An 8,535-nucleotide genomic window follows, 5' to 3' on the forward strand; every position below is an offset into this window, starting at 1 on the left:
CAAACATAATATATGAAAACTATTAAATATGCCAAATAATGGATTTTAAAATGCTTATCTATAGGTATCAAAGGTTGTGAAGGGTCTGAGATTTTATACTACTGTGAAGTGAACAAGTTATCTGCTTAAGTGCCATGGATGCTGGTAGAAGACACAAAAATCCTGGGTCAGAGACAAAAGAAAAACATGGAATACTTCACATTGTAGCCAGATATAATACTGAATACGTTTCATGTCCGCTAAATGGTGGGTTCAGGTAGTAATGGTGACAATTTGAGTGATATAGCCTTAAACAGCAGCTTACTTCTAGTTTTACTTACCACAAAGTAGGTCCTTACTCTGAGCATCTGCCTAAGTGACCTAGATGGTTTCATAAGTGGCCCAATTTTTTTTTTCTGGAGTTCATCGTCCCCAAAAGGGGTGTCTTTAATCTGCCAGTCTGCAATTTTCAAAGTGGCAGATGAAACTTCCAGGCCATTGGCAGCAACCCAAGAGTCAGTGAAATATTACAACGTTCATCAAGAGATTGGCTACAGCTATGAGAATGGCCTTGCCTTCTGCCCACTAGAGTAGCCTTGTCTGCTTTTAGCTATACATAGCTGATTTTAAGGCTAAACAGCCTCAGTGTGATAATAGTGCATTTTAGCTTAGCTGAATCATCACTGAAGCTAGCCCAGGCATTTAAGGGAAACTCAATGAATTGACGGCTCTAATGAGCTTAAAGCTTTACTCCAGATGTCTGAGTAAAGGATTACTGCCATTTTTCATATAATACCAAGATGCCACTGGTACTGGGCAGGTTGTATTTTTTTTAATATACCATTTTCAATGGACAAGTAAGGCTTTTGGTTTCTTTCCACCTTGTTAGTTATTGAGTACAAGTTGATTTACTCTATCATGGCAATTATCAGGCAAGAGAGCCACAAAACAACCTTGGTCAGGCATTTAGTTTTAACAAGATCCTAGTAACAATCTAATAGCTTCTTTCAAAAGGAGTATACTTGACAACGATGTCAAGAAGTCAATGAGTCCAAAACTCTAGGAAGTGCCTTTGGGAGTAGACTTCTCTTTGGAGATTTCAATCAGCAAGACTATCAGTCAGTGACTTGTAATCCCAAAAAATCACTTATGTTAGGGCACCACAAAGATAGAGGGCATGCCACAGCTAGACATTTAAGTTCCAAACAGCATATTAGTTTGGGCCCCACTAAAAGGGTGTTTCTTTATGGACCAGCCAATATAAAAGATCAAGAAAAATGCATTAATGAGACTTATGTTATCTCTAATATCCCAGAACTCCAAAAAGATGCTAAGCTTTATTTTTCTTGGTCAGGCAGTTTTCCAAAGAAATAACTGATTTTCCTTGACTGCCAGCAGAATTAAGCATTATGAATTTGTCCACATAGTCCCTAGAAACACTAGTTGGTGAACAGCCATCTGAATTATGTAAGTGTTTATCTGTCATTCCTGCTGGCAGAAATTCGATAACATTTATGATTAGGATCATTGAGGCTCTGACTTGCCAAGACAATTCAGAAGATGGCTGAGAGAACATAAATTAAATAGTGAAAACTTTAGGCATCAGAGGGTAGAAGCGGTCACATTAAATCTTCATTTACCAACTGATGGTGAACAGCAGGGGAGTATGTCCCATTAGTACCTCTCTATTGCTGGACTTTCTCAGGAGAATCCTGTCTCATATTAATGTGATGTAGAAGTACAATCACACAGCACATTATTTCCTACTGTACGTTCTGATGTAGAAGAAATAAGAGTACACTGAATTAGCCCAATAGTATCTTATCAGGCCCCACCTACATGATCATGTTGACCTCCCTTCCCCACTAGTAGTCTTGCCCAAACCCCATCAGCAAAAATCATGCATCTATTCCCCCATAGGATCATGTTGGACAGAGCCATAAAAATGCAAATTATTCATTTCCCCAAAAGTCCTCAGCATACTCCATGGGTATGCATCAACTTTAGTACACTTTGAAGAGAAGGAGACCTCGCTGTGACACCTAGTTTTTTTTTCTTTTTTTTTTTTTAAAGTAACTAGGTCATGGTGGAGGATAAGTAGAGATTGGGGCTATTGAGGGAGTGAATGAGTCTCAGTATAAGTTAAATGAATAATAAGCCAGATGAATTATTTCCAAGGTTGTTGCTGACAGCTCAAACTTTCAATGTTTTTGGTCCTTCCAATGCCCTATGCCAGGTTATAAGGTAATTATTACTGACCATTATTACCATTTATTTTAGCTTTGGGGATTACTTGACATAGTATCTGAAGTCACATTCATTTCTCTATGGGGCCATAGGCTTTGAACCCACTGACTGGCTGACTCAGCCTTCACTGACCCATATAGCAACATTTTTTAAAGGAATCCATCTTCATCCAGGGTATTAACTACCCCATTGCCATGAAAATATCTCTTAAATTTATACCAGGTTTCATCTTAATGGGTAAGACAATTTTCTTGTGATCAGAGAAATTCCCCAGAGAGAGCAAGAGCTCCCTCACATGAGTTAAAACTCACTGTAATAAAACATTGAGATCTTTTATTGTCATGCTTTAAATCTATCTCAAGTTGGCATATTAGACACCAGGAGAAGGTAAGATCTAAGGCTGTCCAGCTGTTGCCATCTTCCTTAACAAACATTATAGACTTCACTCCCTCGTCGTCCAAGAGATTCAAAGTACTCACAATTGGTCTGGTTTCTGTCCATAGTACTCATGAATTTTCCTCCATTCTCATTCATCTACCATAGCAACTTAACCTCTTTATTGTCTGAAAGGGAGAGGAAACTTCTGGCTATCTAGGATGAATCTTAGTATTAATTGTTATAGCAGGGTGACCATCAGATTGGCAAGGAATTCCCCTGCTTGAAGGGTAATAAGCAACAAGGTACTGTTCAGGAAATTATCTCTGAAATTACTTTTCAGTACTCAGCTGATAACAACTGTCCTAATTCTTCCTCATTAATAGGCAATAAAGTAGAGGACTGCTTATATCCCAACTGGCCTTATAGTATGGTCAACATACGTGCTATTTATTCTGATGGTCATCCTTTAAATCTTGTTAATTGGTCTGTAACAAACTTACCCTTCCTCTTCCAGAAAGCAATGTCTCTGTCAGCATCCCATTCTCATTGCCATAACAGTTTTTATGGACTGTGTCCCTCCAGAATTTATAAGTTGAAATCCTAATCCCCAGTGTGATAGGGGGCTTTGGGAAGCGATTAAGTTATAAGGGTCAAACCCTCATGAGTGGCATTAGTGCCCTTATAAAAGAGACCCCATAGAGCTCTCTCACTCCTTTCACCATGTGAGGACACAGAGAGAAGATGGCTGTCTGTGAACCAAGAAGCAGGTCCTCACTAGATAAGGGATCTGGTGGCACTTTGATCTTGGACTTCCCAGGATCCAGACTATAAGAAAGAAATGTTGTTTAAACCATCCATTTTACATTATTTTTGTTATAGCCGTGTAAACTGTCTAAAGCAACTGTCAAGGACTGTGAAGGATCTGAGATGATACTGTACTTGCAAGCTAACAAGTTTCATGAATGCTATTAGAAGACACAAGATTTCTGGTTTAGAGCACAAGAAGCAACATAATCATCTACATATTTGTATCAGTTTCCTTGCCCTCATATCCCATGGGTTAGTGCAGGAGAACCCAGAAGGATGTCTGCATGTGCAGTGGGTTGTACTAAGGGAGAGGAACCTTGAGTTAAGGGAACTCTAATTTTTATAACGAGCAGTAAGCCTGCCTGCTCTCTGATCTGGAAGGAACATTATTATTGGCTGTTCCTTTTACAAATACCCTTGAAAAGATAATCTAAAAAAAAGTGCTTCTTCTCATAAAATGTGAAGAAATGACAGGGTTCCATGAAGAAATGTTTCCCAATTTTGGTACTTGTTTTTTTGATGGGCCAAGCTTCCACAGTTGTGAAATTCATACTCACCACTTTATCATGTCAATGCACTCTTGGTGCATCCTTATTTGTGTTTTGTGTACTCTGCTTCTTTAATTATATGAATTAAGTCCTTACAAGCAGCACATCCCTATAAACTGTATGATAAGACTTGAGAGTGAATTTTTTTCTTAAGAGACTACATTCAAATGAGTTGACCTAGAAAGAAAATGTTTAAGATGAGCATAAACAAATGTGTTGTAATATCTTCTTAGGCTCTCTTTTGTATTTAATCTTCTCTAATTTTCCTTTAATATCCGAATCTTTCATAAATCTACTTTATAGGTATGCCAGTCATGGTCATCTCTATATGTATTATGCTTACTTTACCACTTGGCCATATACACATATATTCCATTTAGCTGTTTATTTATTTATCTTCTCTAGTTTAGAACCAGTTGGGAAAGAGACTTTATCTCCTTCATGCTCTCTTTTTATATCTGCAGTGCTGTTTAGTGCTAGGCCTTGGTAGATGCTTAATAAATGTTATGTAATTTCAGTTCACTAAAGTTTAGCCAATGGCCTTCTGCTGAAACTGACAAATGGTTTATTTGGTTTATTCTTTAAATTATTTAATATTTTATTCTTTTCCCTCATATATCTTGAGAGTGTGTTTGTGTATGTGTATGTGTGTGCTTGTATACTCAATAGATGGTTTCTCCCACGACATAAAATAAACTGAATTTGAGGGAAAAAAATACATGCTTTTAAATTATTGGTCTCATATTTAATTTTTCAGCATCTCTGATTATAATGAATAAAGCATTTTCTTATTGTTCACAGATGCTAAACTTGGATTTCCATATTTACATTTGGTTACACAATATCCTTTTGAGAAAATACTGTGAAAAGAAAAGTGAGAAAAATTTTCCTGTTTTGAATATTTTTTCCTTATATAATAAAGTGTTTTGAATAATCTTATTAATCATAAGTCAGTTTGGTTAACATCTTTCATACTGATAAGTCCCAAATCAGCAATTTTGGATTTTAAAAGAGGTCATACTCTTTAAACATTTAAATTTTAGATTCTTAGTCCCCACCCTGCTTATTGCAAAAACTACTTCTTTACTCCATAGAATCTTCTTTCCAGTGATAAGTTCAAGGTTCCTGGAGATAATTACATGGCCCAAGGGTTTAGGTCTGCATATTAATTTTTGTAGAAGGTAAATTCAGAAGTGTTAGGTAGAGTGATATTTTGCATTCATCCAAAATATTTGAGTAACTAATATGTGGCCGATAGTGTAATAGATACCAAGGGTCTATGAGGGAGCCAAGCCAAAACGAAACCTTCGTCTTAAATCTTAGTCTAGTGGAAGAGTTATCCTTTAATCAAAGAATCAAACAAACAAAATAAAGTTGTACCAGTGCTACAAATGAGAAATTCGTGAAACTAGGAAAGCACAAAATAGACTGGTTTAACCAAGTCAGAAGTGTCAGGAAAGACTTCAAGAAGTAATTACTGAGCTATGAAGAAAACATAGGAGTTTAAGATGTGAAAAGGGGAAAGAAGGAGCATTCTACATAGAAGGAATGCATATGCAAAAACACTACTGAAAGAGGGACCATGGTATTAACAAGTCCCTGATTATATGTAAGAACTGTGGCCGGTGGAGAAAGAGGAAAATTAGTATAAACTCTAGCTGAAGAATGAGAACTGGTACCTTCCCCCTCCACATAGTTAACTATCAAGGACTGAGAACTGAGGCCACCTGAATCAACAAGACTTTCCTATTGCCTTCAAAAAATTCTTGTTCTGGAAAATAGGCTGTAAACCAATAAATACTTCTCTGGTTCCTTTGGTAAATTCCTACAGACCAATCTATCTGAACAAACTAATCTGGGAAATAGTTCATTGAACAGAAGAATGCATTGCTGTCCTAGACAACCAACTCATTTATCAAACAAGACTTTAATTAAAACTCAACTTCTAAGCTGGGTCCCTAAAGCTTCAGCTATTATTATGATACAAAATGTGCCCAATCCTAATAAGCTCCCTGTCTTGAAAGATTCTCTTTATACCACTTGAGTCCAGATTTCAAAACTTCATAAATATTCTCCCCTGGCCTTCTTTGATACTACGAAGACTCTGTCAAGGTGACATTTCCCCAAATTGTGGTATACCTAATAAATTTAATTTTGTTTGACCAATAGACATATCCTGACTCCTTCTTATGCAGAGACTTGAAGGCTACATGAAGTTTTTTCCTTATTTTCTTGATTCTAACATATATACTATATAATACCCATGAAATATTTTAAGTGAGGATAGAGTGTAGCACTAGGGTGACAGTATGATTAAAACTGTATTTTTGAATGACACTCTGGCTTCAGTGTAGTAAACTAACTGGAAAGAACCAACATGAATTATGGAAGTCTAGAGGCAATTGGAATACTGATGTTTAGAGATAATGCTAGCTTAGCTTAGGATGATGGCAGTTGATATGGCCAAAAGTGGATGTGTTTAAAGCAGTAAATGGTCCAAAAAATATTTAAGGTATGGTGATAGATCAAATAGGAGGGCTAAGAGACAATGGGGTACCAAAGATGGATTGCAGATTTCTAATTTACATAATTCTTATATTTTGAAAATTTTTTCTATAAATTTCTAAAGAGTATCATTTTTGAAACATTGATGATAAAGGTCTTTTAGTGTAATCTTTTTGGCCTATAGTCTGTTTTAAATTGTGAGTGCACCTTTTTAGGAACTTAATGGTCAGACAAATTGACATTAAATATATTCCTTTTTGGATGAAATTGTTACAAATAAGGCTCTTTCAACAAAAGAAGTATCAGACCAGTGTCATGATCCACATGACCTTGCATTGCAGATTTCTGGACTTCACATAACTGAATGTGTGACTCAGACTTTTTTTTTATTGGAGTAGAATTGACATACAATGTTATATTAGTCTTAGCTTCACAACATATTGATTTGACAATTCAACACACTACTCAGTGCTCACTAAGATAAGTGTAGTTACCATCTGTCATTATTCAACATTATTACAATATTATTGACTGTATTCCCTATGCTCTACTTTTCATCTCCATGACTTACTTATTCTGTAACTGGAAGTTTGTACCTCTTAATCCCCTTTATTTTGCCCATTCCCCAAACTACCTTGCCCTGGCAACTACCAGTTTGTTCTCTATATTTAAGAGTCTTTTTTATTTGTCCATTTGTTCTATTTTTTAGATTCTACATGTAAGTGAAATCATATGGTACTTGTCTTTCTATGCTTGATTTATTTCACTTAGCATAATACTCTCTAGGTCCATGAATGTTGTGCCAAATGGCAAGATCTCATTCTTTTTTTATGGCTGAGCAATATCCCACTGTATATATGTATACCACATCTTCTTTATCCATTCATCTATCAGTGGTCACTTAGGTGGCTTTTATACCTTGTCCATTGTAAATAATGCCGCAGATACAATAAATGTACGGGTGCATATGTCTGTTCAAATGATTGTTTTCACTTTCTTTGGGTAGATACCAAATAGTGAAATTACTGGATTATATGGTATTTCTATTTTTAACTCTTAGAGAAACCTCCATACTGTTTTCTACAGTGGTTGCACCAATTTACATTCCCACCAACAGTGTACTAGGGTTTCCTTTTCTCCACATCCTCACCAATGCAGACCTCATATTTCTTTATACAGTATGTTGTTCATAAATGCATAGAGTTATTTCTCCAAGAAACCTGGCAGATTCAGACTGGGCACAAAGATATCTCTGGTCCTGGATTTCATTCTTTCTGTCTCTGGAATATATTCCTCAAAGTAAAATAATACTATAGAATGTATGGTGTAGATATCTCAGCTCTCTCAAGCTCTATAAGTGACTCTAGGGATTTTCATTATTCACTTGGCTTATGGGGTGGAAATAGTTCATCACGTGGGGCAAATCAGGAAAGAATTACTACAATCTCTCTTTGGTAGAGGACTTCCCCCACCACTCTAGTCATTTTGGATATTTTAGAAGCTGTGAATTGAGGGATAAGTGATTGCTGTGGTCGTGGTTAGAGGTAGTCCAGCTGGTGCAGCTATCTCTGAACATGTAATAATCCCTCTGAGAAGGGCCAGGCCTTGGCTATTGGTAAGTCTGTAAAATACCAGGTAATTAAGATCACTTTGCTTTTGATTTTGGACTCTGGTCACCATTTCTAGAACAGGAGGGAAAGACCTACACAATGATCTATTGCATTATCAATGAAATATTCAATTTTTCATGACATCACTTTCATTTATTTTATTATTTATTCCTTTTAACACCATTTCTACCCCACCATAGATTGTCAAACCCTTTAATGTGTTAGATACATATCATTATAATTGCATATGTACTTGTAAATTGGTAGCATGGATTTCTTTGATAGATAGATTCCCAAAATTTTTATTAAAGTTGATTGCAATATTCTGTTTCTATAATAAGGTTTGTCCACCTTACTCTGTCTATATCTAGATAACTAAATTGTTTTAAACTTCTCTCTACTACACACTACACTACACTGAGATGAACTTCTTTGTACATATCCCTTAATGGAATACTGTG

Source organism: Mirounga leonina, unplaced genomic scaffold (assembly GCF_011800145.1).
Source record: "Mirounga leonina isolate KUSES-001 unplaced genomic scaffold, KU_Mleo_1.0 Mir_176, whole genome shotgun sequence".
Classification (NCBI taxonomy): Eukaryota; Metazoa; Chordata; class Mammalia; order Carnivora; family Phocidae; genus Mirounga; species Mirounga leonina.